The sequence below is a fragment of the Triticum aestivum genome, chromosome 2D, assembly GCF_018294505.1.
Source record: "Triticum aestivum cultivar Chinese Spring chromosome 2D, IWGSC CS RefSeq v2.1, whole genome shotgun sequence".
Lineage (NCBI taxonomy): Eukaryota > Viridiplantae > Streptophyta > Magnoliopsida > Poales > Poaceae > Triticum > Triticum aestivum.
The window spans coordinates 108,624,434-108,650,606 of NC_057799.1; positions in this window are offsets into that span (position 1 = coordinate 108,624,434).

The following is a 26,173-nucleotide window of genomic DNA, read 5'->3' on the forward strand; positions in this document are numbered from 1 at the left end:
TGTAGAAAAGAAAAAACTATATAAAAAATCATTGGGGCACTGCCAGTGGGCCTGCCAGACCTCGGGTGTGGAAATTCAGGCCCAGAAGGGCCAGCAGGCTCACAGGGCAGCGCGCCATAGTTAGGCCCAGAAGCCTGCATTATAGAGGAGTTCGAAGGAGCAACCACGGCTGGGTTTATAAACCAGTGCAGCTGCCCTTCGCCCGGCGACGTGGGACTAAACTTTGCGCCCCTCGCCTGGCAGCGCACCCCCTTTAGTACCGGGTGGTGGCTCCAACTGGTACTAAAGGGGGGGCCTTTAGTACCGGTTGGAGCCACCACCCGGTACTAAAGGGGGTGCGCTTCCCGCCGCTTGGCCTGGCCAAAACAGGCCTTTAGTACCGGTTGGTGGCTCCAACCGGTACTAAAGGTCAATCCTATATAAGAAACATGTAAGTGCATCTAGTGCCCCTTAGTGATTTTGGTGTATTGAAGACTTATAGGTTAAGGGACTAATGTGTTTATGAGTGTACACAGGTCTATAAGTCTATGAGGAGTTTGATATTTACAGAGAAAGTCGGCCCCTAAAAATGAAGTTCTTCGACTGAAGACTTTGAATTTCTGAAGACTTTCTGAAGACTTTGAAAGTGAAGAAATTGGTGTGACCTTGAAGACTTGGTATTCATTTGAGGAACATGAAGCGTGAAGACTTTTGTTTTTTGTAGTTTCATTTTCTCTTTCTTGAGTCATAGGAAACACCGTATTGTTAAAGGGGGTCAAGGAAATACTAAGGAAAAATGTCCAAGTGATGCTCAACTCAAAATCCAACACCTACCAATCCCTTCGAGTGAAGCCATTGGAAATCTCATACAGTTCAGTCAATTTCTTCAGTGACAGAGACGAAGTTCTTCTGGTCGCTGAGGAATTTATTCTGACTGAGGAGTTAGGAATTCGCCAGTGCGGATTGCCTACACAGTGAGGAACATGATAGCCCTGAGGAATTTGATACTCAAATTTCCGACCGTTGTTGTGCTATGCGCCAGCTGTCCCAGAATATCTACCCACCTAACGATCATATCATTGAAGGGCATTTATGTCTTATCATGTCGGGCTGCTCCCTAGGCTATAAATAGCCGCCCCTACAAGCACTAGCTGGTTGGCTGCTCCGAGAGAAACTGACACTTGTCATTTGAGAGCATCCCATCCTCCGAGGACTTTGAGCGAAAATCATCGAGTGAGGAAAACCCAAACCCAAACACCTACAAACCAAAAGTGATTGAGCATCACTGAAGAGATTGATCCTGCGTGGATCCGACACTTGTTACCTTTGAAGACTGTGCTTCTTCCAGACGGTTAGGCGTCATGGTCTAGAGCATCCAAGAGGAATTGTGGATCGCCGAGTGACCGAGTTTGTGAAGGTTTGGAAGTCACCTGAAGACTTACCACGAGTGATTGGGCGAGGTCTGTGTGACCTTAGCTCAAGGAGAATATGGTGAGGACTGTGTGTCCTCAGGTTTAAATACCTAGCCGCTCCAACCAGACGTACAACTGAGACAACAGTTGGAACTGGTCTACCAAATCATTGTCTTCACCAAGCTTACCGGTTCTATTTCCTCAACTCTTTCATTTCCTCAAAACTGTGTTGTGCGCTTGTTCATATTTGTGTTTGAAGACTTTGACTGAAGACTTTCTCAATTTCCTCAGTTCAATTTCTTTAGTCTGTTTGTCTTCATCTTGTGTTACCTGTGATTACGCTTTCTGTACTCTGTGCTTGTCTTCATTTCATCATGATGACCATGCTTGTGTTCTGTTATGTTTACTTTTGAGTACTTATTCCGCTGCAAGTAGTTCTTCGCTAAGGAATTTCCTCACCCGCAAATTCCTCAGTGAAGAATCCCTAAAAATCGCCTATTCACCCCCCTCTAGTCGATATAACGCACTTTCAATTGGTATCAGAGCAAGGTACTCCCTTGTTCTGTGTGATTTTGGTTTAACCGCCTGGAGTTTTAGTTATGTCGACCGCAGGTATGAAGAAAGTGACATGCCCCATCTTTGACGGTCATGATTATCCCAAGTGGAAGGCCATGATGAGGAAGCGCCTCATGGCAATGAACAGCGAGCTGTGGACCGTCACTGAGATTGGTCTTACCGATCTATGCAAGATGGCGGACATTGATAATATTTGCAAGTACACTCGACTTGACATCATGGCAAAGGATATCATCTGTTCCTGCCTATCCAAAGATGAATTCGGGCGCATTATGCATCTTTGCAATGCGAAGCTTATCTGGGACCGAATCTCTGACGTCTATGAAGGTCATCGAACTTGTCATGATCCCTGGTTTGAGGATTTCAAGGAATCACTCAAAACGATGACTTTCGAACCTGAACCATCATCTTCTGCACCATGCCTCATGGCAAAAGGTGCCAAGGTAACCGAATGTTCCTCATCCGAGTCTAGTGATGATGAATCTGATGATGATTTTGGACCTAGCTATACCAAGCTTGTTTGTATTGCCACTGAACAACAAAAGGCGTTGGAAAAGGTTCAAAACATGCTAGACAAGAGCGATGATATGTTGGTTGAAGAAATGGATCGCACTAAAACCTTGACCGAAGATGTAGCTACCACGCGCTACTTGGAGCTATTCCAAATAACTGCTCTACTATACGAATCCGGTTTACTACTCAGAGTCATCCGGATTAGTGTCAAAGTTTGCATCGACGTAACCCTTTACGACGAACTGTTTTACCACCTCCATAATCGAGAAAATTCCTTAGTCCACTAGATACTAAGGATAAGTTCGACCGCTGTCATGTGATCCATTCCCGGATCACTGTTGTACCCCTTGACTAACTCATGGCAAGGCACACTTCAGGTGCGGTACACAGCATAGCATACTGTAGAGCCTACGTCTAAAGCGTAGGGGACGACCTTCGTCCTTTCTCTCTCTTCTGCCATGGTCAGGTCTTGAGTCTTACTCAATACTCACACCTTGTAACATAGCCAAGAACTCCTTCTTTGCTGATCTATTTTGAACTCCTTCAAAATCTTGTCACGGTATGTATTCATTTGAAAGTACTATTAAGCGTTTTTGATCTATCCTTATAGATCTTGATGCTCAATGTTCAAGTAGCTTAATCTAGGTTTTCCATTAAAAAACACTTTTCAAATAACCCTGGATGCTTTCCAGAAATTCTACATCATTTCTGATCAACAATATGTTAACAACATATACTCATCAAAAATTCTATAGTGCTCCCACTCACTTCTTTGGAAATACAAGTTTCTCATGAACCTTGTATAAACCCAAAATCTTTCATCATCTCATCAAAGCGTTCATTCCAACTCCGAGATGCTTACTCCAATCCTTAGAAGGATTGCTGGAGCTTTGCATACTTGTTAGCATCTTTCAGGATTGACAAAACCTTCTGGTTGTATCACATACAACCTTTCCTCAAGAAAATCGTCGAGGAAACAATGTTTTGACATCCTATCTGCAAGATTTCATAAATAATGCAGTAACTGCTAATATAATTCTAACAGACTCTTAGCATCGCTACGAGTGAGAAAGTCTCATCGCAGTCAACTCCTTGAACTTGCCGGAAAACATCTTAACGACAAGTCGAGCTTTCTTAATGGTGACACTTACCATCATTGTCTGTCTTCCCTTTAAAATCCATTTGTACCCAACAGCCTTACGACCATCAAGTAGTTCTTTCAAAGTCTATACTTTGTTTTCATACATGGATCCTCTCGGATTTTATGGCCTCAAGCCATTCGTCGGAATCCGGGCCCACCATCGCTTCTCCATAGCTCGTAGGTTCATTGTTGTCTAGCAACATGACTTCCAAGACAGGATTACGTACCACTCTGAAGTAGTACGCATCCTTGTCGTCCTATGAGGTTTGGTAGTGACTTGATCTGAAGTTTCATGATCACTATCATAAGCTTCCACTTCAATTGGTGTAGGTGCCACAGGAACAACTTCCTGTGCCCTGCTACACATTAGTTGAAGTGACGGTTCAATGACCTCATCAAGTCTCCACCATCCTCCCACTCAATTCTTTCGAGAGAAACTTTTCCTCGAGAAAGGACCCGTTTCTAGAAACAATCACTTTTGCTTCCAGATCTGAAATAGGAGGTATACCCAACTGTTTTGGGTATTCTATGAAGATGCATTTATCCGCTTTGGGTTCGAGCTTATCAGCCTGAAACTTTTTCACATAAGCATCGCAGCCCCAAACTTTTAAGAGACGACAGCTTAGGTTTCTCTAAACCATAGTTCATACGGTGTCGTCTCAATGGAATTGCGTGGTGCCCTATTTAAAGTGAATGCGGTTGTCTCTAATGCCTAACCCATAAACGATAGTTGTAATTCGATAAGAGACATCATGGTATGCACCATATCCAATAGGGTGCAGTTATGATGTTCGGACACACCATCACAATATGGTGTTCCAGGCGGTATTAGTCGTGAAACAATTTCCACAATTTCTTAATTGTGTGCCAAACTCGTAACTCAGATATTCATCTCTATGATCATATCACAGACATTTTATCCTCTTGTCACGACGATCTTCAACTTCACTCTGAAATTACTTGAACCTTTCAATAATTCAGACTTGTGTTTCATCAAGTAAATATTCTCAGCATCTACTCAAATCATCTGTGAAGTAAGAACATAACAATATCCACTGCGTGCCTCAACACTCATTGGACTGCACACATCAAATGTATTACTTCCAATAAGTTGCTCTCTTGTTCCATCTTACTGAAAACGAGGCCTTTCAGTCATCTTGCCCATGTGGTATGATTTGCATGTCTCAAGTGATTCAAAATCAAGTGAGTCCAAATGATCCATCTGTATGGACTTTCTTCATGCATATATACTAATAGACATGGTTCGCATGTCTCAATCTTTCCAAAAACGAGTGAGTCCAAAGATCCATCAACATGAAGCTTCTTCATGTGTTTTATACCAATATGACTCAAGTGGCAGTGCCACAAGTATGTGGTACTATCATTACTATCTTATATCTTTTGGCATGAACATGTGTATCACTACGATCGAGATTCAATAAACCATTCATTTTAGGTGCAAGACCATTGAAGGTATTATTCAAATAGACAGAGTAACCATTATTCTCCTTTAATGAATAACTGTATTGCGATAAACATAATCCAATCATGTCTATGCTTAACGCAAAGACCAAATAACAATTATTCAGGTTTAACCCCAATCTCGATGGTAGAGGGAGCATGCGATGCTTGATCACATCAACCTTGGAAACACATATCGTCATCTCACCTTTAGCTAGTCTCCGTTTATTCCGCAGCTTTTATTTCGAGTTACTAACACTTAGCAACCGAACCGGTATCTAATACCCTGGTGCTACTAGGAGTACTAGTAAAGTACACATTAATATAATGTATATCCATTATACTTCTATCGACCTTGCCAGCCTTCTCATCTACGAAGTATCTAGGGTAGTTCTGCTTCAGTGACCGTTCCCCTCATTTCAGAAGCACTTAGTCTCAGGTTTGGGTTCAACCTTGGGTTTCTTCACTAGAGCAGCAACTGATTTGCCGTTTCATGAAGTATCCCTTTTGCCCTTGCCCTTCTAGAAACTAGTGGTTTTACTAACCATCAACAATTGATGCTCCTACTTGATTTCTACTTTCGCGGTGTCAAACATCGCGAGTTGCTCAAGGATCATCATGTCTATCCCTGTTATGTTATAGTTCATCACGAAGCTCTAATAGCTTGGTGGCAGTGACTATGGAGAACCATCACTATCTCATCTGGAAGATTAACTCCCACTCGATTCAAGTGATTGTAGTACTCAAACAATCTGAGCACATGCTCAACGATTGAGCTTTTCTCCCTTAGTTTGCAGGCTTAAGAAACTTGTCAGAGGTCTCATACCTCTTGACGTGGGCACTAGTCTGAAATCCCAATTTCAGTCTTTGGAACATCTCATATGTTCTGCGACGTTTCAAAACCGTCTTTGGTGCCACAATTTTAAACCGTTCAACATTACGCACTGAACTATCACGTAGTCATCAAAACGTGTATGTCAGATGTTCACAACATCCACAAACGACGCTCGAGGTTCAGCACACCGAGCGGTGCATTAAGGACATAAGCCTTCTGTGGAGCAATGAGGACAATCCTCAGTTTACGGACCCAGTCCGCATAATTGCTACTATCAACTTTCAACTAAATTTTCTCTAGGAACATATCTTAGTAGAACTAAAGCGTAAGCTACGACATTATTTGCAAAGACCTTTTGACTATGTTCATGATAATTAAGTTCATCTGATTATTTAATGAACTCCCACTTAGATAGACATCCCTCTAGTCATCTAAGTGATACATGATCCGAATCGACTAGGCCGTGTCCGATCATCACGTGAGACGGACTAGTCATCATCGATGAACATCTCCATGTTGATCGTATCTACTATACGACTCATGTTCGACCTTTCGGTCTCTTGTGTTCCGAGGCCATGTCTATACATGCTAGGCTCGTCAAGTCAACCTAAGTGTTTTGCTTGTGTTCCGAGGCCATGTCTGTACATGCTAGGCTCGTCAACACCCGTTGTATGCGAACGTTAGAATCTATCACACCCGATCATCACGTGGTGCTTCGAAACAACGAACCTTCGCAACGGTGCACAGTTAGGGGGAACACATCTCTTGAAATTTTAGTGAGGGATCATCTTATTTATGCTACCGTCGTTCTAAGCAAATAAGATGTAAACATGACAAACATCACATGCAAATCATAAAGTGACATGATATGGCCAATATCATCTTGCGCCTTTGATCTCCATCTTCGAGGCGCGACATGATCACCTTCGTCACCGGGATGACACCATGATCTCCATCATCATGATCTCCATCATCGTGTCTTCATGAAGTTGTCTCGCCAACTATTACTTCTACTACTATGTCTAACGGTTAGCAATAAAGTAAAGTAATTACATGGCGTTTTCATTGACACGCAGGTCATACAATAAATTAAGACAACTCCTATGGCTCCTGCCGGTTGTCATACTCATCGACATGCAAGTCGTGATTCCTATTACAAGAACATGATCAATCTCATACATCACATATATAATTCATCACATCCTTTTGGCCATATCACATCACATAGCATACCCTGCAAAAACAAGTTAGACGTCTTCTAATTGTTGTTGCATGTTTTACGTGGCTGCTACGGGTTTCTAGCAAGAACGTTTCTTACCTACGCAAAAGCCACAACGGTGATATGCCAATTGCTATTTACCCTTCATAAGGACCCTTTTCATCGAATCTGATCCAACTAAAGTGGGAGAGACAGACACCCGCTAGCCACCTTATGCATCAAGTGCATGTCAGTCGGTGGAACCTGTCTCACGTAAGAGTACGTGTAAGGTCGGTCCGGGCCGCTTCATCCCACAATGCCGCCGAATCAAGATAAGACTAGTAACGGCAAGCAAATTGAACAAATCATTGCCCACAACTACTTTGTGTTCTACACATGCATAGAATCTACGCATAGACCTGGCTCATGATGCCACTGTTGGGGAACGTAGTAGAAATTCAAAATTTTCCTACGTGTCACCAAGATCAATCTAGGAGATACTAGCAACGAGAGGGGAGGAGTGCATATACATACCCTTGTAGATCGCAAGCGGAAGCGTTCAAGAGAACGGGGTTGATGGAGTCGTACTCGTCGTGATCCAAATCACCGATGATCCTAGCGCCGAACGAATGGCACCTCCGCGTTCAACACACGTACGGAGCGGGGACGTCTCCTCCTTCTTGATCCAGCAAGGGGGGAGGAGAAGTTGATGGAGATCCAGCAGCACGACGGCGTGGTGGTGGAAGTAGCGGGATCCCGGCAGGGCTTCGCTAAGCGCAAACGGGGAGGAAGAGGTGTCACGGGAGGGAGGGAGGCGCCAGGGCTTGGGGTGCTGCTCCCATGCGCCTCCCCACTATATATAGGGGTGGAGGGGGCTGGTTTCTTGCCCTCCAAGTCCATCGGGGCGTTGGCAAAGGTGGGGGGAAGAAATCCCATCATTTCCCTTCCCCACCGATTGTTATCCCCCTTTATTAGGGATCTTGATCTTATCCCTTCGGGATATGATCTTATTCCTTCTAAGGTGGGATCTTGGTGCGCCTTGACCAGGGGTGTGGGGCCTTGCCCCCACTACCCACGTTCATGTGGGTCCCCCCATGCAGGTGGGCCCCACTTCGGAACCTTCTAGAACCTTCCCGGTACAATACCAAAAAATCCCGAACATTTTCCGGTGGCAAAAATAGGACTTCCCATATATAAATCTTTACCTCCGGACCATTCCGGAACTCCTCGTGACGTCCGGGATCTCATCCGGGACTCCGAATGACTTTCGGATTTCCGCATACTAATATCTCTACAACCCTAGCGTCACCGAACCTTAAGTGTGTAGACCCTACGGGTTCGGGTGACATGCAGACATGACCGAGATGACTCTCCGGTCAATAACCAACAGCGGGATCTGGATACCCATGTTGGCTCCCACATGTTCCACGATGATCTCATCGGATGAACCACGATGTCGAGGATTCAATCAATCCCGTATACAATTCCCTTTGTCAATCGGTACGTTACTTGCCCGAGATTCGATCGTCGGTATCCCAATTCCTTGTTCAATCTCGTTACCGGCAAGTCACTTTACTCGTACCGTAATGCAAGATCCCGTGACCAAACACTTAGTCACATTGAGCTCATTATGATGATGCATTACCGAGTGGGCCCAGAGATACCCCTCCATCATACGGAGTGACAAATCCCAGTCTCGATTCGTGCCAACCCAACAGACACTTTCGGAGATACCTGTAGTGCACCTTTATAGCCACCCAGTTACGTTGTGACGTTTGGTACACCCAAAGCGTTCCTACGGTATCCGGGAGTTGCACAATCTCATGGTCTAAGGAAATGATACTTGACATTAGAAAAGCTCTAGCAAACGAACTACACGATCTTGTGCTATGCTTAGGATTGGGTCTTGTCCATCACATCATTCTCCTAATGATGTGATCCCGTTATCAATGACATCCAATGTCCATGGTCAGGAAACCATAACCATCTATTGATCAAGGAGCTAGTCAACTAGAGGCTCACTAGGGACATGCTGTGGTCTATGTATTCACACATGTATTACGGTTTCCGGATAACACAATTATAGCATGAACAATAGACAAATATCATGAACAAGGAAATATAATAATAACCATTTTATTATTGCCTCTAGGGCATATTTCCAACAAGTATCACTGATGATGCAGGGCTGAAGGAATTGTACATGACATGCATGTACAAAAGCCTCAAGGGGCATCATACTCTTTGTGATGTGCTTAAAAAGCAAATCCTCAACAGGAACCCTAGGAAAGAGGGTATTGCCTTTGAGAGGAAACTCAATGCTGATGATACATATTGGAAGCCTAAGAAGTACCCCAAAACCTCATGGGTTGCTGCAAAGGGACCTTCAGTTGATCCATCCAATTTATCTGGCTTTACATGTGAATCTCCTCATTCTTCTGATGAGTCATTTGACTCCAACTATAAACTATTCAAAAATCAGAATGGTGAAGTGTTTGCTAGATATGTTGGCACTAACTGCAAGAACGGTTCCCCTATGAAGAAAATCTAGGTTCCCAAAAGATTCCTTGAAAGTCTTCAGGTGAATGTCCTCATGACTCCACCTGTGAAGAATAGGAACCCCAGATCAAACTCTTCATATGGACCAAATTCTTCATATGGATCCAAGTCCTCATATGGACCAAATTCCTCACGTGGATCAAATTCCTCAAAAGGATCAAAGTCCTCATATGAATATCTTCGTGCTAACAACTCTGTTTCGCAGGGAAGAGCTAAGGGCTATGAATATGTGCATTATTCTCCAAACCATTATGTTCATAAGTCCTCGAAGAATTTCTCTGCTTATTCATATGCTTATCCTAACTCCTCTTATGTGAAACGAAATGGATTAGCTTCTATGCCACCTTTCTCGTATGGAGCTCGTAGAGTGATGAACTCTTTGCCACCCTTTCAGATGTGGGTGGTGAAGAAAAAGAACTAATCTCTTCTGCATGGTCAGGTCTCCAGACATGCTCAAACGTCTGAAGAATTTGCTGGAGACCTGAAAAGTGCCTGAAGGACGCAGGCTAATCATGAAGAAATGAACTTTCATTTCTCACGTCCTCATACTGCTTTATCTATTCTGTTGCTTGATGAAATTGATCTGATGAATTGTGATGTCATATTCTTCACTGATGAAGTATATGAGTTCGTAAGCTGCAGTAATTCATCTGCAGGATGATCAACCCAAAGCCACTGAGTGGGTCCTCGATAGTGGATGTACAAATCACATGACTGGTGACAAGAATCTATTGATGGATGCTCCCTTATCTCCATCTCATCCGAAGCATATCATCTTCGCTGACAAAGGAAAAAGTCAGGTATTGGGTCTAGGTAAGGTTGCGATCTCAAAGGATCGACACATGGACAAAGTCATGCTTTGAAAGTGCGTTATATCAACTAGAGGGGGGGGGGTGAATAGGCGATTTTTATGAATTCTTCACTGAGGAATTTGTGGGTGAGGAAATTCCTTTTATGAAGAACTACTTGCAGCGGAATAAGTACTCAGAAGTAAACATAACATGATACAAGCATAGTCATCATGATGAGATGAAGACAAGCACAGAGTACAGAAAGCGTAAACACAGGATAGCACAGGATGAAGACAAACAGACTGAAGAAATTGAACTGAGGAAATTGAGAAAGTCTTCAGGCAAAGTCTTCAAACACAGATATGAACAAGTGCACAACACAGTTATGAGGAAATGAAAGATTTGAGGAAATAGAACCAGTTGGCTTGGTGAAGACAATGATTTGGTAGACCAGTTCCAACTGCTGTCTCACTTGTACGTCTAGTTAGGGCGGCTAGGTATTTAAACCCGAGGACACACAGTCCCGGACACCCAGTCCTGAACACGCAGTCCCGGACACTTAGTCCTCACCATATTCCCCTTGAGCTAAGGTCACACAGACCTTGCCCAATCACTCGTGGTAAGTCTTCAGGTGCCTTCCAAACCTTCACAAACTCGGTCACTCGGCGATCCACAATTCCTCTTGGATGCTCTAGACCATGACGCCTAACCGTCTGGAAGAAGCACAGTCTTCAAAGGTAACAAGCGTCGGATCCATGCAGGATCAATCTCTTCAGTGATGCTCAATCACTTTGGGTTTGTAGGTGTTTTGGGTTTGGGTTTTTCCTCACTCGATGATTTTCACTCAAAGTCCTCGGAGGATGGGATGCTCTCAAATGACAAGTGTCAGTTTCTCTCGGAGCAGCCAACCAACTAGTGGTTGTAGGGGGCGGCTATTTATAGCCTAGGGAGCAGCCCGACATGATAAGACATAAATGCCCTTCAATGATATGACCGTTAGGTGGGTAGATATTTTGGGATAGCTGGCGCGTACCACAGCAACGGTCGGAATTTTGAGTGTCTAATTCCTCAGGGCTATCATGTTCCTCACTGTGTAGGCAATCCACACTGGCGAATTCCTAACTCCTCAGTCAGAACAAATTCCTCAGAGACCAGAAGAACTTCGTCTCTGTCACTGAAGAATATGACTGAACTGCATGAGATTTCCAATGGCTTCACTCGAAGGGATTGGTAGGTGTAGGATTTTGAGATGAGCATCACATGGAAATTTTTCCTTAGTATTTCCTCGACCCCCTTTAACAGTACGGTGTTTCCTACTCCCTCCGTCCGGGAAAAGTTGTCCAACGCTTAGTTCATTTTCGAATTTGCAAAAAAAAACCTTTCATCTTCAAATCTCTTGCTAATCAGCCCCCGGTTGCTTCTTCCTCCTTTCTCCGTCCGCCGCCCAAGCCACCGTCGGCACCCGTCGTAGGGCCGAGCGCATGACGACGGCCATGAACTGCGCCGCCGCTGTGAACCACCGCCGCCCATGCCCACCTACGCCACCCGAGGCGAGCCGCACCACCGCTGTGAACCAACCCGCCCGCGCCCACCTGCGCCGCCCGAGGCGAGCTGCGCCGTCCACCTGCTCCTCCGCGGCGACCACCTCGACGGGCGGCGGCTCCACGGCTGAATGGCGCTGCACCGCCACCATCCTCTCCTGCCGTCACCCCTTCCGCCGCCTAGGGCTGCGCCGCTATCCCCTCCCGCCAGCCAGGGCCTGCGCCACCACCAGGACCTGCGCGCGCCTGGGTCTCGAGCGCCTGGACCTAGAGCTCCCGGCGGGCCTGGAATTGAAGGTCATCCTCAACCTCGAGGCCCCTGTCGTCTCCCCCACTCCTCTTCTCGACCTGCTGCTCGTCTGCAATTGCTACTCCTCCCAGGCGGGCCTGCTCGTGCTACTGCCCGGAGCTACCCTGCTTGTGCTGCTGCCGCTGAGAAGAAGCTCCAATTTCTGATCCTTGCACATGTTCATTAATTTCAAACACAATTGATCATGCTGCCGGTGAGAAGAAGCTCCAATTTTCTGATCCTTGCACTTGTTCATTAATTTCAAACACAATTGATCATGCTGCCGGTGAGAAGAAGCTCCAATTTCTGATCCTTGCACCTGTTCATTAATTTCAAACACAATTGATCATGCTGCCGGTGAGAAGAAGCTCCAATTTTCTGATCCTTGCACTTGTTCATTAATTTCAAACACAATTGATCATGCTGCCGGTGAGAGTACTCTGCAGAAATGTTGCAAAAAAGATTCAGTTAACACAGAAGTTAACTGAATGTGTCCCTCAATGTCCAAAGTTCATCAGTTAACTGAATGTTAACAAAAGTTAACTGAATCTTTGGATAATTTCTGAACCTCACCTAGAGTAGAAGCAATTTCTGATCTACTGTTGCTGTCAATTTCCTCAAGATAAAAGAACATTATTCAGGAATTTAATATGTCATCACTTTTTTTTGAGCTGTCAGAGCACCCACAGGAGGAAAAGCTTTCAAAATGGTGGGCATTCACTTGTACTTTTTCTTCATGCAGATAGGCCTTCCAACTTTCCAAGATTCTTACTCTGGGTTAATTAATTACACAACATACAAAAGTAGAGTCATGTTGCTGGTCTATTGAGCATAAAAATAAACTATGTATAAAAGCATGGTTGTTAAGCCTATTCTCTACAAGATTACCTTCGTAGAACTATTACACACGATCGAATGTGAGCACATAAAGTGAACTTTCCAAGATTAAGTTAACTTGTGAGAGATACTACTAGCATCTTCTCTGCATCTTTAGTAAATTGTCATTTGGCAGTTTAAAAACTCATAAAGTAGAGTAGGAGCATAAAAAATTCAGGGGAGTATATGTTCAGTACTGTCATGGTCACTACTGTTATGGTCTCTACTGCCATGGTCTCTACTGCCATATTGTACAAAGAAATAAAATAAAATAACAATGCTTGCAAATTTTGCAAGCACTAGCTTGGAAAATGAAAACATACACTCATGTTTCAGTTCACAGTGACAAATTTTGCAAGCACTAACTTGGAAAATCCTACTGCAGTTTACTAAAATTTCCTTGATGTTCATGGAATGTGCTTTCATCAACTAAATTTCCTTGTTTCTGAACTGTAGCATTAAAATGATCATGGTCTAAAATGAGAGAAGGAAAACATCTCTGAAAACATTCCCAAATCCTTCCTGACAGAAAGAAGAGAAAAGACATCACAATAAGATTACAAAGTGGCTTACATGATGAGCGCAGGGTGAAGGTCTTCACATGCAAACCTGCATCACATAGCTTTTGTTTTCAGTTAACCAAAATAACAAAATGTGGATGTCTTAACAGTTTGCTGTCAATTTTCGACTGAGTTTACTGAACTTGGTAATTTTACTGAGCAAAATCCATCACTAGTGACTGAATTTTTATTTTATTTGAATTTATTTGAAATAATGTCAACAGGGATACTACAAGGACTAACAAGAAGTTGCTCCTGTAGAATAAAGATCAGGAGCAAATCTGCTCCTACAGAGAGGAAAACAAAAATAAGCATCAATAATTGGCATGTTCTGGTATTGATCTTAGCTTATTTGAATTAGTTAACATTACGAATTGCATATACTAAAGCAAACTTGTGACTAAATTTTTGTATAGTCACTTTTGACTAACTTTATTTGAGTTTATTTGGAATTATTCTTCTTCTACTCTTACTACTACTGTCAACATTCAATTTTGACCTGGAAACAGGGGGACTAGGTGGAAAAAAATTCTACTGAATTAAATTGATTAAGTTGGAATCTCTCTTTTCTATAGGAGTTAACTGAATTTTGTACTGAACCCAATCTACAGGAGTTGATTGAAATAGTGAATGCATCCATGGATGATGCTACCTAAAACATGAAAGCAGAGATCTACTCCAATTCATGAACAGTAAACTGTCCCAGCGATGCACACAATTGAGCACATAGTAAACTGAATTTTACCGAACTTGGTAATTTTACTGAGCACACAATTGAAGTGCTTGTGCATTTAATCTCCACTTCTTTTCTTTTGATAGTGAAATTCAATCTGAATTTTGTAAGCAGAGAAGCAATGTAGTGACTGTACTCCAAGTTAAATTCAGTCAATGTGTACACAAAGTAGTGACTTTGTCACCAACTGAACTCAATTATCACCAATACTGTTTATACTGAATTTATACTGTATGTTTATCTACTGTATGTTCACCAATACTGGAAGCATGCAAAGTGCAAGGCTAACTGAATCTATACTGTATGTTCATCTATTGTACTCCATCTCCATGGCTAACTGAATTTTGTTAGTACTGTACTCGTACTCCCAATACATGGCTCACCTGCACCAAAAGAAGCAGCATCCATTCCTCTGCAATACTCCATTCCTCCTCCAATCTCTGCACAAACCAATCGCTGCAAAAAATCAGCTCACCTGCTTGCTTCAACAGACAGACATCACCTGTAAATTCAGAAGACAGACCTGCGTTGTGGGCGAGCGGGGAGCAGAAGCAGAAGCGGCAGCGGCGGCGCTGGTGGAGCCAAGAGTGCAGGTCCTCCATCATCAGCCCACCAGCTCGAGGAGCAAGACGAGCTGCTGGAGCAAGTCTTCGTCTTCCCCATGCCCTGGTCGTCTTTCCCATGCCACCGCTGCCGGAGCTCGAGGTCTGGAGGAGGTGCTCAAGGACGAGGAGCGGGCCATCGAGCGCCGCCGCCGGAGCTCGAGGTCTGGAGGGGGTGCTCGAGGACGAGGAGCGGGTCATCGAGCGCCACCGACGCAACCGGCAAGGCACGAGCTTTACAGAAAAGGGGATCCCTTCCCTCTTGATCTCCTAGTGCGGACGCAGAGAAGCGGCGAGACGAGGGGGAGAAGGCGGCCGACATGTGGCGAGGCGACGGAGCAGGCGGCTGACGCGTGGCGAGGCGACGGAGCAGAGAAGCAGACGGAGGGAGGGCTGCATAGTTTTTCGGGAGAAAGGGGAGGTGATTTTCGCAAAATGTCGTCAGGGACAACTTTTCACGGACGGAGGGAGTATGGCTCAAGAAAGAGAAAATGAAACTACGAAAACAAAAATCTTCACGCTTCATGTTCCTCGCATGAATAGCAAGTCTTCAAGGTCACACCAATTTCTTTACTTTCAAAGTCTTCAGAAAGTCTTCAGAAATCCAAAGTCTTCAGTCGAAGAACTTCATTTTTAGGGGTCGACTTTCTCTATAAATATCAAACTTCTCATAGACTTATAGACCTGTGTACACTCACAAACGTATTAGTCCCTTAACCTATAAGTCTTCAATACACCAAAATCACTAAGGGGCACTAGATGCACTTACAATCTCCCCCTTTTTGGTGATTGATGACAATATAGGTTAAGTTTTCAACGGGGATAAACATATGAAGTGTAAATACTGATATTGAGGAATTTGATTGCAAGATATAGAAGAACTCCCCCTGAAGATGTGCATAGTGAGGAATTTGCTTTTGAAGCAATGCACATTTGAAGAGTTGAATCATGGAGATCTCCCCCTATATCTTGTAATTCATACACACATTTGACATATAATATGAAGAATTTGAAATGCATGATGAAATATGGTGACTGATGTAATTCAGCATGCATGCAATAACACTAACGAGGAATAAGCATGTAGAGGAAACAACAAAAGTATCAGGCCACCATAGAGTTTAAGTTTACAACTCGATCCAATAAAGTTTCAGAAGAACGAGAGTTGTAACTTAGCAAAAAAAACGCCCATATAATAGACCCGCTTGAAGACTAACTCAAATTTCTCCCCCTTTGTCATCGAATGACCAAAAGGATCGAAAATGAGGACTAACGCCCCTGAAGAATATCAAGTTGATGAAGGAGCGCCAACGTTGTTGGGGTCGTTTGTCGTAGTAGGGCCTGCCGCAGTGTCGTCCAAGTCTTCATGCTCATCGGTGTCGCGCGATGAAGAATAGGAGCTGGCCACCAAGGAAGGAACCTTGACCTTCTTGTATTTCTTTGGTGGAGGTGCAGACCAGTCAAAGTCTTCCTTGAGACCCAGATTCTTCAGTTCTTCTTCGCTATAGATGTGAGACAGAACAGCCCAGGTGCGACCGAAGACTTCATGGAGGTAGTAATGGTTTTTCTTCACTGCATTATGTGTAGCAGTCATGTTGTGAAGAATTGAACCAAACTAACGCTTAACCCATTTATGGTTTCGATCCACCTTCTGGTGAAGACTTAGCAGAAGCTCACGGTCAGTCATCACACGAGGAGCAGTAGCTTGAGGATTTGGCTTGGAGGCATGGGCAGCAGAATCATGAGTGGCAGAGTCATCATTGGTGGAATAAGATGCAGCCTTGCGAAATTGACCATCCAATGGACGAATGCCTTCATCAATAACAGCTGGTGCCTTGCCCTTTTCGTCAGCTGAGGAATAGATTCGCTTGAGGACTTCAATCGGGGGCAAGTAGCTGAGGTGATTCTGAAAATCAGCCTTGTAGTTGAGTGAAGACCTTGTCCTGAGGAATCTCATAATCCAAGGTGCATAAGGCTTCAGCTCAAACGGAGAAAGTGCAACATTTGCCAGAGTCCTCATGAAGAAATCATGATAGTTGACGGGTATGCCATGAATGATGTTGAATACCAGATTCTTCATGATGCCAACAATTTCCTCATCAGATGAGTCATGGCCTTTGATTGGACTCATAGTCTTCGTCAGATGGGATAGACTGTTCTTGGTACATACTGCAATTCCTTCACGAGGAATTTTGTCCTTGAGGCTTGACCAGGTTTCAATGGCTTCATCAGCACTTGCATATAATGAGCAGTGAGCTCAGGCTCTTGGTACAGGCAACGAGCTCCTTCAGGTGGAGGACTGATGGGCAGGGCATGAAGTAATTCAGAGGCCGGTGCTTTGTAGTGAGTGTTTTCGGTCATCCAGTCCAAAACCCAGGAGTTCACATCATCAGCATCTCCAGTGATGTGCAATGTTGCGTAGAATTGAAGAATGAGTTCTTCATTCCAATCAATGATGTCTGTGCAAAAGTTGAGGAGGCCTGTGTCATGAAGCACACTGAGGACAGGTGTGAAACATGGCAGTGATTCCATGTCCACATCAGGAATATGCTCGTGGTCGAAGATTTTGTCCTTGTTGAAGAGCAGTGAAGAATAGAAGTTGGCCTGGCTAGCGGTCCAGAAGCGCTTCCTTCTAAGACGAGCAGAATCATAGGGATTGTAGTCTGTGAAGAACACGTGCTCGCCGAAGAAATCATCAGCCTTGAATTTCTACTTCTTTGAGAATGGATCCATTGGCTTGGGCTGAGGAGTGGCAGTCAATTGCATTATCACCTCAGGAATCGCAATCTCAGGTTCTTCAGGCTGAGGAAATTCAGCTTCTTCTCCAGTGACAGCCTGGGTCTTCAATTCATCATTTAAATTTTCTTCAGCACTAGTGGCTGGAATTTCTTCATGGACAGACGATGTGGCATGTGGTTCATCAGATCCCATCTGAACTGTAGTTGCTGGGGACTGAGGAATTTGTTGCAATGGTGTGAAGAGTGGAGAGTTGGGGTGCTGACTTTCCCAAAAGTCATCATTTAGCACAGGTGTGGTACAGCCAATGTCCACATCTTCATCTTCCATTTCTTCAACGCTGTCCTCTTCAGCAGTAAACTGAGGCATAGGCGAGGAAACAGCTGGAATTGATGGGATTTCATCCACTTCAATTTCTTCATCCATCTGCTCTGACGTAGCAGCAGAAGGATTTTCTTCATCAGATCCGCTAGGGATCACGTATTCTTCATCAAAAGGGACGATTTCCTTTGATGGCATGGTGGAAACAGGAACAACATCAATTGGATTTTCAAATGAGCTGGTCAATTTCTTCATCTTCTTCGGAGCTGAAGAATCTGATGAAGCTGATGCTTTCCTTTTCCTCACTGCAACATGTTCTACAGCCTTGATCTTCTTCACATCTGAAGCAGATGGAAGGATTGGAGTTGGGGTAGGTGCAGGAGGAGCAGAGGAATGTGGTTGATTTTCTTCAGGCACAACTGATGCAGTTGCCCTGACCTCTTCATTTTCTTCAGGCGCACCATTAGTGGATGCCCTGGCAATTTCATCAGCGGCTGGAATGCAGTCATCAGCCCTGGAACTCACATTTTCTTCAGAAGCCTGAATGTCATCAGCGGTGCTGGCATGTTCTTCAGTCGGCTGAGCAGAAGCTTCAGCCTGAGGAATTTCTTGTTGCGATGGAGCTGCAACATTTGGAGTGAATTTTTCAGTCAGTTTTACAAACCTGACCTTGGCTCCTTGCCAATCAGCATAGTAAGCATTGAAATCATCGCTGAGGACTTTGATTTCAGACTGGATCTTCACAAGTTCATCAGTTGTCATAGAGACAACGTTGTTCTTCAGGAATTTCTCCTTCCTGTACTGCGCTTTCTTGATCTGCCTGGCCTTCTCATATTTCCATTTTTCTTCTTGGATGAAGGCAGTCAGCATATAACTTTGGCCAGGAGTCAACTTGAAATCAGGCATAGGAGTGTTTGGGTCCTTGTGCCAGAGGTCAATGTAGTCGAGGATCAGCTTTGGATCCAAAAGCAGTGGCACATTTGTGCCCTTGGCTCTAGCGGCCCTGACTAGCCTATCTCTGATGATTTCGGCAAGTTCCTCATCATCATCTTCATCTTCATCAGACTACACTTGGAAGGCGACCTGCTTCTTGTGAGGACTTGGGCGAGAACCTCGTCCAGCAGTGGCCTTTGTCTTCAGCAGAGAGGGTCCCGTTGAAGAATTTGGTGCAGCTGAGGAACTAGCAGAAGCTCCTGAGGCAATAGAGATACCTGTTGTCCTTTGGCACATGGCAAGATGCACAGGTGCTGAGGATTTGATCGGAGCAGCTGAGGACTTTGGAGGAGGAGCTGAGGACTTTGGAGCGGGAGCAGTATGAGGAATTGGCCGTGAGGGCATTGCTGAGGAACTTGGCCATGAGGGCATTGAAGGTGAAGCACTTGACTTGTGCGCATGCTTCTTTGCCATGGATTTCTTCGGCTTGACAGAGGCCTCAGCGGCAGCAGCAGCAGCAGAGTCTTCATTGAATTTCCTCACTGCTTCTTTTGCCTGTTTGGCCAACTTGGCCTGGCGCTTGGCCCATTCATCAGGATAATCCTCACCACGCTTGAGGCTAGTGGGATCTGCTTCTTGGCCAGGTGCCAATGGAGGTCTTGGGCATGGAGGATTGAGAGCGAATTTCTTCATGTATTTGGGAGTAACATATTTGTACTCCCTCCACTCTCTTGCCCATCTCCTTTCTATCCTCTGGATGCGCACCTTGCGCTGATTTCTGTCCTCTTTTTCAAACTTGTCCTCATCAGGAGTGCAGTAATCCTTGTATATATCATCAGGGATTTCAAACGCAGTGTTGACCTCAGGCCTCTTTCCTCCTTTCTGTGGCTTCTTTCCATCAGCCATTTTCTTCAGATGAGGAATTTGAACAATGGAATTCTCTGAAGAAGTATGCAACTTTTCTTCGAGGAACGCTGCAAATGAGTTAAGTTGATGAGAACCTAGTGATTCAGCAGCGGACATGAGTACCTGTGAACAGAGTATAGTTGCGAGGAATTTGGAGAGGTCATATGCGTTCTCAGAAGGTTTTTCAAAAAGAACAAGTTTGAGGAATTTGACCAGATGAGTCTTGAAGATTTTCACTAAGCTTTCTTTTTCTTAGGTTCCAGAGTTGTATAGATCGAAGGTCCACACAATTGAGGAATCTTGAAGAAAAACGTAGCTTAGAGAAATATATCAAGAATGGATGACATGTGAGGTGTTTTAGTGTGTGAGGATTTGAAGAAAAACACCTTTGAAGATTTTGTGGGAATCATTTGAATCAAAGAGGGCAGTAAAAGTAACTTTTAATTACCCTGGACAAAGAACACGACGAACTGTGAGGTAGAGATGTGAAGTTCGTCAATGCAGATCTTCCACGCCCTAACTCGGCGGAGGAAGACGGCTACGGCGGCAGCAGAGTGAAGATTTCCACGGTCGGTGCAAGTACGACGGTGACGAGGTCGAGGCAGTGAAGCTCTTCGTCACCGGCGATGATGAAGTAGCGGCGGCGCTAGGGTTTGAGAAGCTCGAGCTGGAGAGAGGTCGAGCGGAGTAAAGGAAGTGAGGAAGGGGAGGGGAGTATTTATAGCCACAGTGAAAAACTGTTCGCCCGAAGATTTTGGACGAACATGCCCCTGACCCTTCTCATTCGCTTGACATGTGTCACCCACGTACTGAGAAGTGGAGATCGTGTGAGATCGTGGGTGAATAGATAAGTATTTCGTGGGATGCAGAACGGTTTGAGCGGCAAAGCCGAAAATTTAGATAGGATAAGTTTTAAAGTTCCGTTCGCAAATTCTTCAGCTAACAAGGACACAGTGAAGATTTTGAACGAATTTCAAACAGAGCGCACATGAAGAATTTGTTAATAGATTGGGTTGAGTTTAGCATAGAGGGGAAGGGTCCGATCACATTCACTTAGCAGGAAAAAGGGACTTGAAGAATTAGCCATAAGTGAATGTTGTAGAGGACATAAACTCATATATATATATATATATAGACAATGAAGAAAAACGACGGAAACAGTGAAGACAATGCAAAGTTGAAGAACATGAACAACTGACGAATTTCAACACTGAGGAAAAACTCAAATCGAAGATTTTCAACTTTTGGTGGTGGCATGACCCACCATATAAGAAAGATGATTTCAGACACCGCGTACAATTGTCGTAGGGCTCTGAGAATCAAATTCTTCGCTAATTTCTTCACACTTAGAGGGTTAGTCTTCATTGATTGAAGAAAAACGTTTCTTCATGTGTTGCACATCTAAGTCATCAATTTTGCATAAGTGTTAGGATGAGTGTCCTTTTCAAATAACATTCGAAGATTCTAAGATATTTAGCTCACACCGCAACTTGCTAAATCTCTTCTCTTCCAAGGACTTTGTGAAGATATCGGCTAGCTGTTCTTCAGTCTTCACATGCTCAATAGAAATGTCGCCCTTCAACACATGATCGCAAAGAAAATGTTGACGAATCTGAATGTGCTTTGTCTTCGAGTGCTGAACTGGGCTGTGAGCAATCTTGATGGCACTCTGATTGTCACAGAAGAGAGGCACATTCTTCACGTTGACGCCGTAGTCCTTGAGAGTTTGCTTCATCCATAGCAATTGAGCACAGCAAGAACCAGCAGCAATGTACTCAGCTTCAACAGTAGACAGTGATACGCAATTCTGTTTCTTCGAGGACCAACAGACCAAAGATCGTCCGAGGAAATGACATGTACCAGATGTTGACTTGCGGTCCACACGATCACCAACATAGTCAGAGTCAGAATATCCAATGAGATCAAAAGCCGAGCCCTTGGGGTACCATAATCCAAGTGTTGGTGTGTGAGCTAGATATCGAAGAATATGCTTCACAGCCTTATGGTGTGATTCCTTCGGTGTAGCTTGAAATCAGGCACACATGCAAACACTAAGCATTATATCTGGCCTAGATGCACATAAGTACAATAAAGAACCAATCATGGAGCGGTATACCTTATGATCGAAGTTAATACCATTTTCATCAGCGCATAGATGGCCATTAGTGGGCATAGGAATTTTGACGCCTTTGCAATCTTGCATGCCGAATTTCCTCAGTACATCCTTGAGGTATTTCTCCTGAGATATGAATATGCCATTGCGTTGTTGACGAATTTGAAGACCTAAGAAGAATTTCAATTCTCCCATCATAGACATTTGATATTCTTCACTCATCATATAGGAAAATTCATCACTATAACGTTGGTCAGTACAGCCAAAGATAATATCATCAACATATATTTGGCACACAAACAGTTCACCATCATACGATTTAGTGAAAAGAGTAGGGTCGAGTGAACCGGGTTTGAAGCCTTTCTTCATGAGAAATTCCTTCAAAGTATCATACCACGCCCGAGGGGCCTGCTTGAGGCCATAGAGGGCCTTATTGAGTCTGAAGACTTTGTCAGGATGCTTTGGATCTTCAAAACCTGGGGTTTGAGCAACATATACTTCTTCCTCAAGCTTACCATTGAGGAATGCACTTTTCACATCCATTTGATATAAAGTAATATCATGATGGTTAGCATAAGCAAGTAATATGCGAATAGCCTCAAGTCTAGCAACATGTGCAAAAGTTTCATCGAAATCAATTCCTTCAACCTGTGTGTAGCCTTGAGCTACAAGTCGTGCCTTATTCCTTACCACAAGGCCATTTTCATCTTGCTTGTTGCGGTAGATCCACTTTGTGCCAATGATATTGTGCTTGCGAGGATCTGGACGTTTGACCAGTTCCCAGACGTTGTTGAGCTCGAACTGATGTAATTCTTCTTGCATGGCCTGAACCACTCAGGCTCCAGAAATGCTTCATCTACCTTAGTGGGCTCTGTGATAGAGACAAAAGCATAGTGCCCACAAAAGTTAGATAAATGTGAAGCTTTTGAGCGTGTGAGAGGACCTGGTGCTTCAATGTCATCGATGATCTTTTCAACTTGCACTTCTTTTGCAACGCGAGGATGAGCTGGTTGTCGTCGAGGAATTTGATCAACATTTTCTTCAGCATTTTCTTCAGGTGCATTAGCTCGACGTTCTGGAATGAATTCTTCAGCAGATTCTTCGGTAGGAATGACATCCTTAGTAGCCTTGAACTTGATAGTCTCCTCAGGTGCTCGTTCATCTATCACAGAAGGTAGGTGCTCTCTTTGCGAGCTGTTAGGTTCATCGAACCACACATCTACAGTTTCAACAACCTTGTGAAGAACGTTGTTGAAGACTCTGTAGGTGTGCGAGTCCTTTCCGTAACCAAGCATAAAACCTTCATGTGCTTTCGGCGCAAATTTTGAGTTGTGATGAGGATCTCTAATCCAGCATTTAGCACCGAAGACTTTGAAATAACTCACATTGGGTTTCTTGTCAGTGAGGAGTTCATAGGCAGTCTTCTTGAAGAATTTGTGAAGATATACTCTGTTGATGATGTGGCACGCAGTATCAATTGCATCAATCCAGAAACGACGAGGCGTTTTGTATTCATCAAGAATAGTGCGAGCCATCTAAGCAAGAGTCCTGTTCTTGCGCTCCACGACGCCATCCTGCTGAGGAGTATAAGGAGCAGATAACTCATGAGTAATACCAAGTTCATCAAGATAGTCATCAAGAACAGAATTCTAGAACTCAGTTTCATTGTCACTTCTGATGTGCTTGATCTTCACACCAAAGTTGGTTGAAGCCCTCGAGGAAAATCGTTTGAAGACTTCCTGCACTTCGTGTTTGTAAGTAACAATGTGTACCCATGTGTATCGAGAGTAATCATCAACAATAACAAAGCCATATTGAGATGCATCATTTGAAACTACAGAATAATGGTTAGGACCGAAGAGATCCATGCGAAGCAATTCAAATGGTCAAGTGGTAGTCATGATAGTCTTCGCTGGATGCTTAGCCTTTGTCATCTTTCTAGCTTCACAGGCTCCGCATAAGTGATCCTTGAGGAATTTGACATTCTCAATGCCAATGACATGCTTCTTCTTTTCAAGCGTGTGCAAATTCCTCATGCCTGCATGACCAAGTCGTCGATGCCATAGCCAGCCTTCTGAAGCTTTTGCAAGTAGGCACACGGCTGGTTGTGGTCCTGTAGAGAAATCAACAATATACAAGTCTCCTCTCCTAAAGCCTTCGAAGACTTTGGAATTGTCAGCTTCCATAACCACAACACAACGATACTTGCCAAAGACAACAACCATATCAAGATCACAAAGCATTGAGACAGACATGAGGTTGTATCCTAAGGACTCGACAAGCATGACTTTGTCCATGTGTCGATCCTTTGTGATCGCAACCTTACCTAGACCCAATACCCGACTTTTGCCTTTGTCAGCGAAGATGATATGCTTCAGATAAGATGGAGATAAGGGAGCATCCATCAATAGATTCTTGTCACCAGTCATGTGATTTGTACATCCACTATCGAGGACCCACTCAGTGGCTTTGGTTGATCATCCTGCAGACGAATTAGTGCAGCTTACGAACTCATATACTTCATCAGTGAAGAATATGACATCAATTCATCAGATCAATTTCATCAAGTAATAGAACAGATAAAGTAGTATGAGGACGTGAGAAATGAAAGTTCATTTCTTCATGATTAGCCTGCGTCCTTTCAGGCATTTTCAGGTCTCCAGCAAATTCTTCAGACGTTCACGCACGTCTGGAGACCTGACCCTGCAGAAGAGATTAGTTCTTTTTCTTCACCACCCACATCTGAAGGGGTGGCAAAGAGTTCATCACTCTGCGAGCTCCATACGAGAAAGGTGGCATAGAAGCCAATCCATTTCGTTTCACATAAGAGGAGTTAGGGTAAGCATATGAATAAGCAGGGAAATTCTTCGAGGACTTATGAACATAATGGTTAGAAGAGTAATGCTCATATTCATAGTCCTTAGTTCCTCCTTGCGAGACAGAGTTGTTAGCACGATGATATTCATATGAGGACTTTGATCCTTTTGAGGAATTTGATCCACGTGAGGAATTTGGTCCGTATGAGGACTTGGATCCATATGAAGAATTTGGTCCATATGAAGATTTTGATCTGGGGTTCCTGTTCCTCACTGGTGGTGTCATGTTGACATTCACCTGAAGATTTTCAAGGCACCTTTTGGGAACCCAGATTTTCTTCATAGGGGAACCGTTCCTGCAGTTAGTGCCAACATATCTAGCAAATACTTCACCATTCTGATTTTTGAACAGTTTATAGTTGGAGTCAAATGACTCATCAGAAGAATGAGGAGATTCACATGTAAAGCCAGATAAATTGGATGGATCAACTGGAGGTCCCTTTGCAGCAACCCATGAGGTTTTGGGGTACTGCTTAGGCTTCCAATATGTATCATCAGCATTAAGTTTCCTCTCAAAGGCAATACCCTCTTTCCTAGGGTTCCTGTTGAGGATCTGCTTTTTAAGCACATCACAAAGAGTCTGATGCCCTTTGAGGCTTTTGTACATGCCTGTCACATACAATTCCTTCAGCCCTGCATTGTCAGTGATACTAGCAATATCCTCAGATGAGGAATTAGTGATAGCAGAGACAGTTGAAGAATTTGTAGCATGTGAAGCATTTGAACATTCAGGTGAAGAATTAGCAGATTCACGTTCAATGCACTTTAAGCATGGAGGAACAAATTCTTCCTGAGAAGCGCTGATTTGTTGAGCAAGGAATCGTGCTCCTTCTGAAGATCTTCATAACTCACTCTTAGCTTCTCAAGATCTTGCTTTCTTTGAAGAAATTCATAAGAAAGCTTCTCATGATTAGATAAGAGAGTGTTATGATGACCTTGAAGGTTGTCAAACCTGGTCTAAAGTCTCTGAAGATTTTCAGTCAAGGTTTTAGTGCGATCCATTTCTTCACCCAACATATCATCACTTTTGTCTAGCATGTTTTGAACCTTTTCAAAAGCCCTTTGTTGTTTCACAACAATCTTAGCAAGTTTAGAATAGTTGGGCTTAAGATTTTCATCAGATTCATTCTCACTTGATTCAGAGGAGGTATATTTGAGTACATTGGCACCCTTTGCCATGAAGCAATAGGTGGGAGCGTAGTCATCATTGCCTTCATCAGCC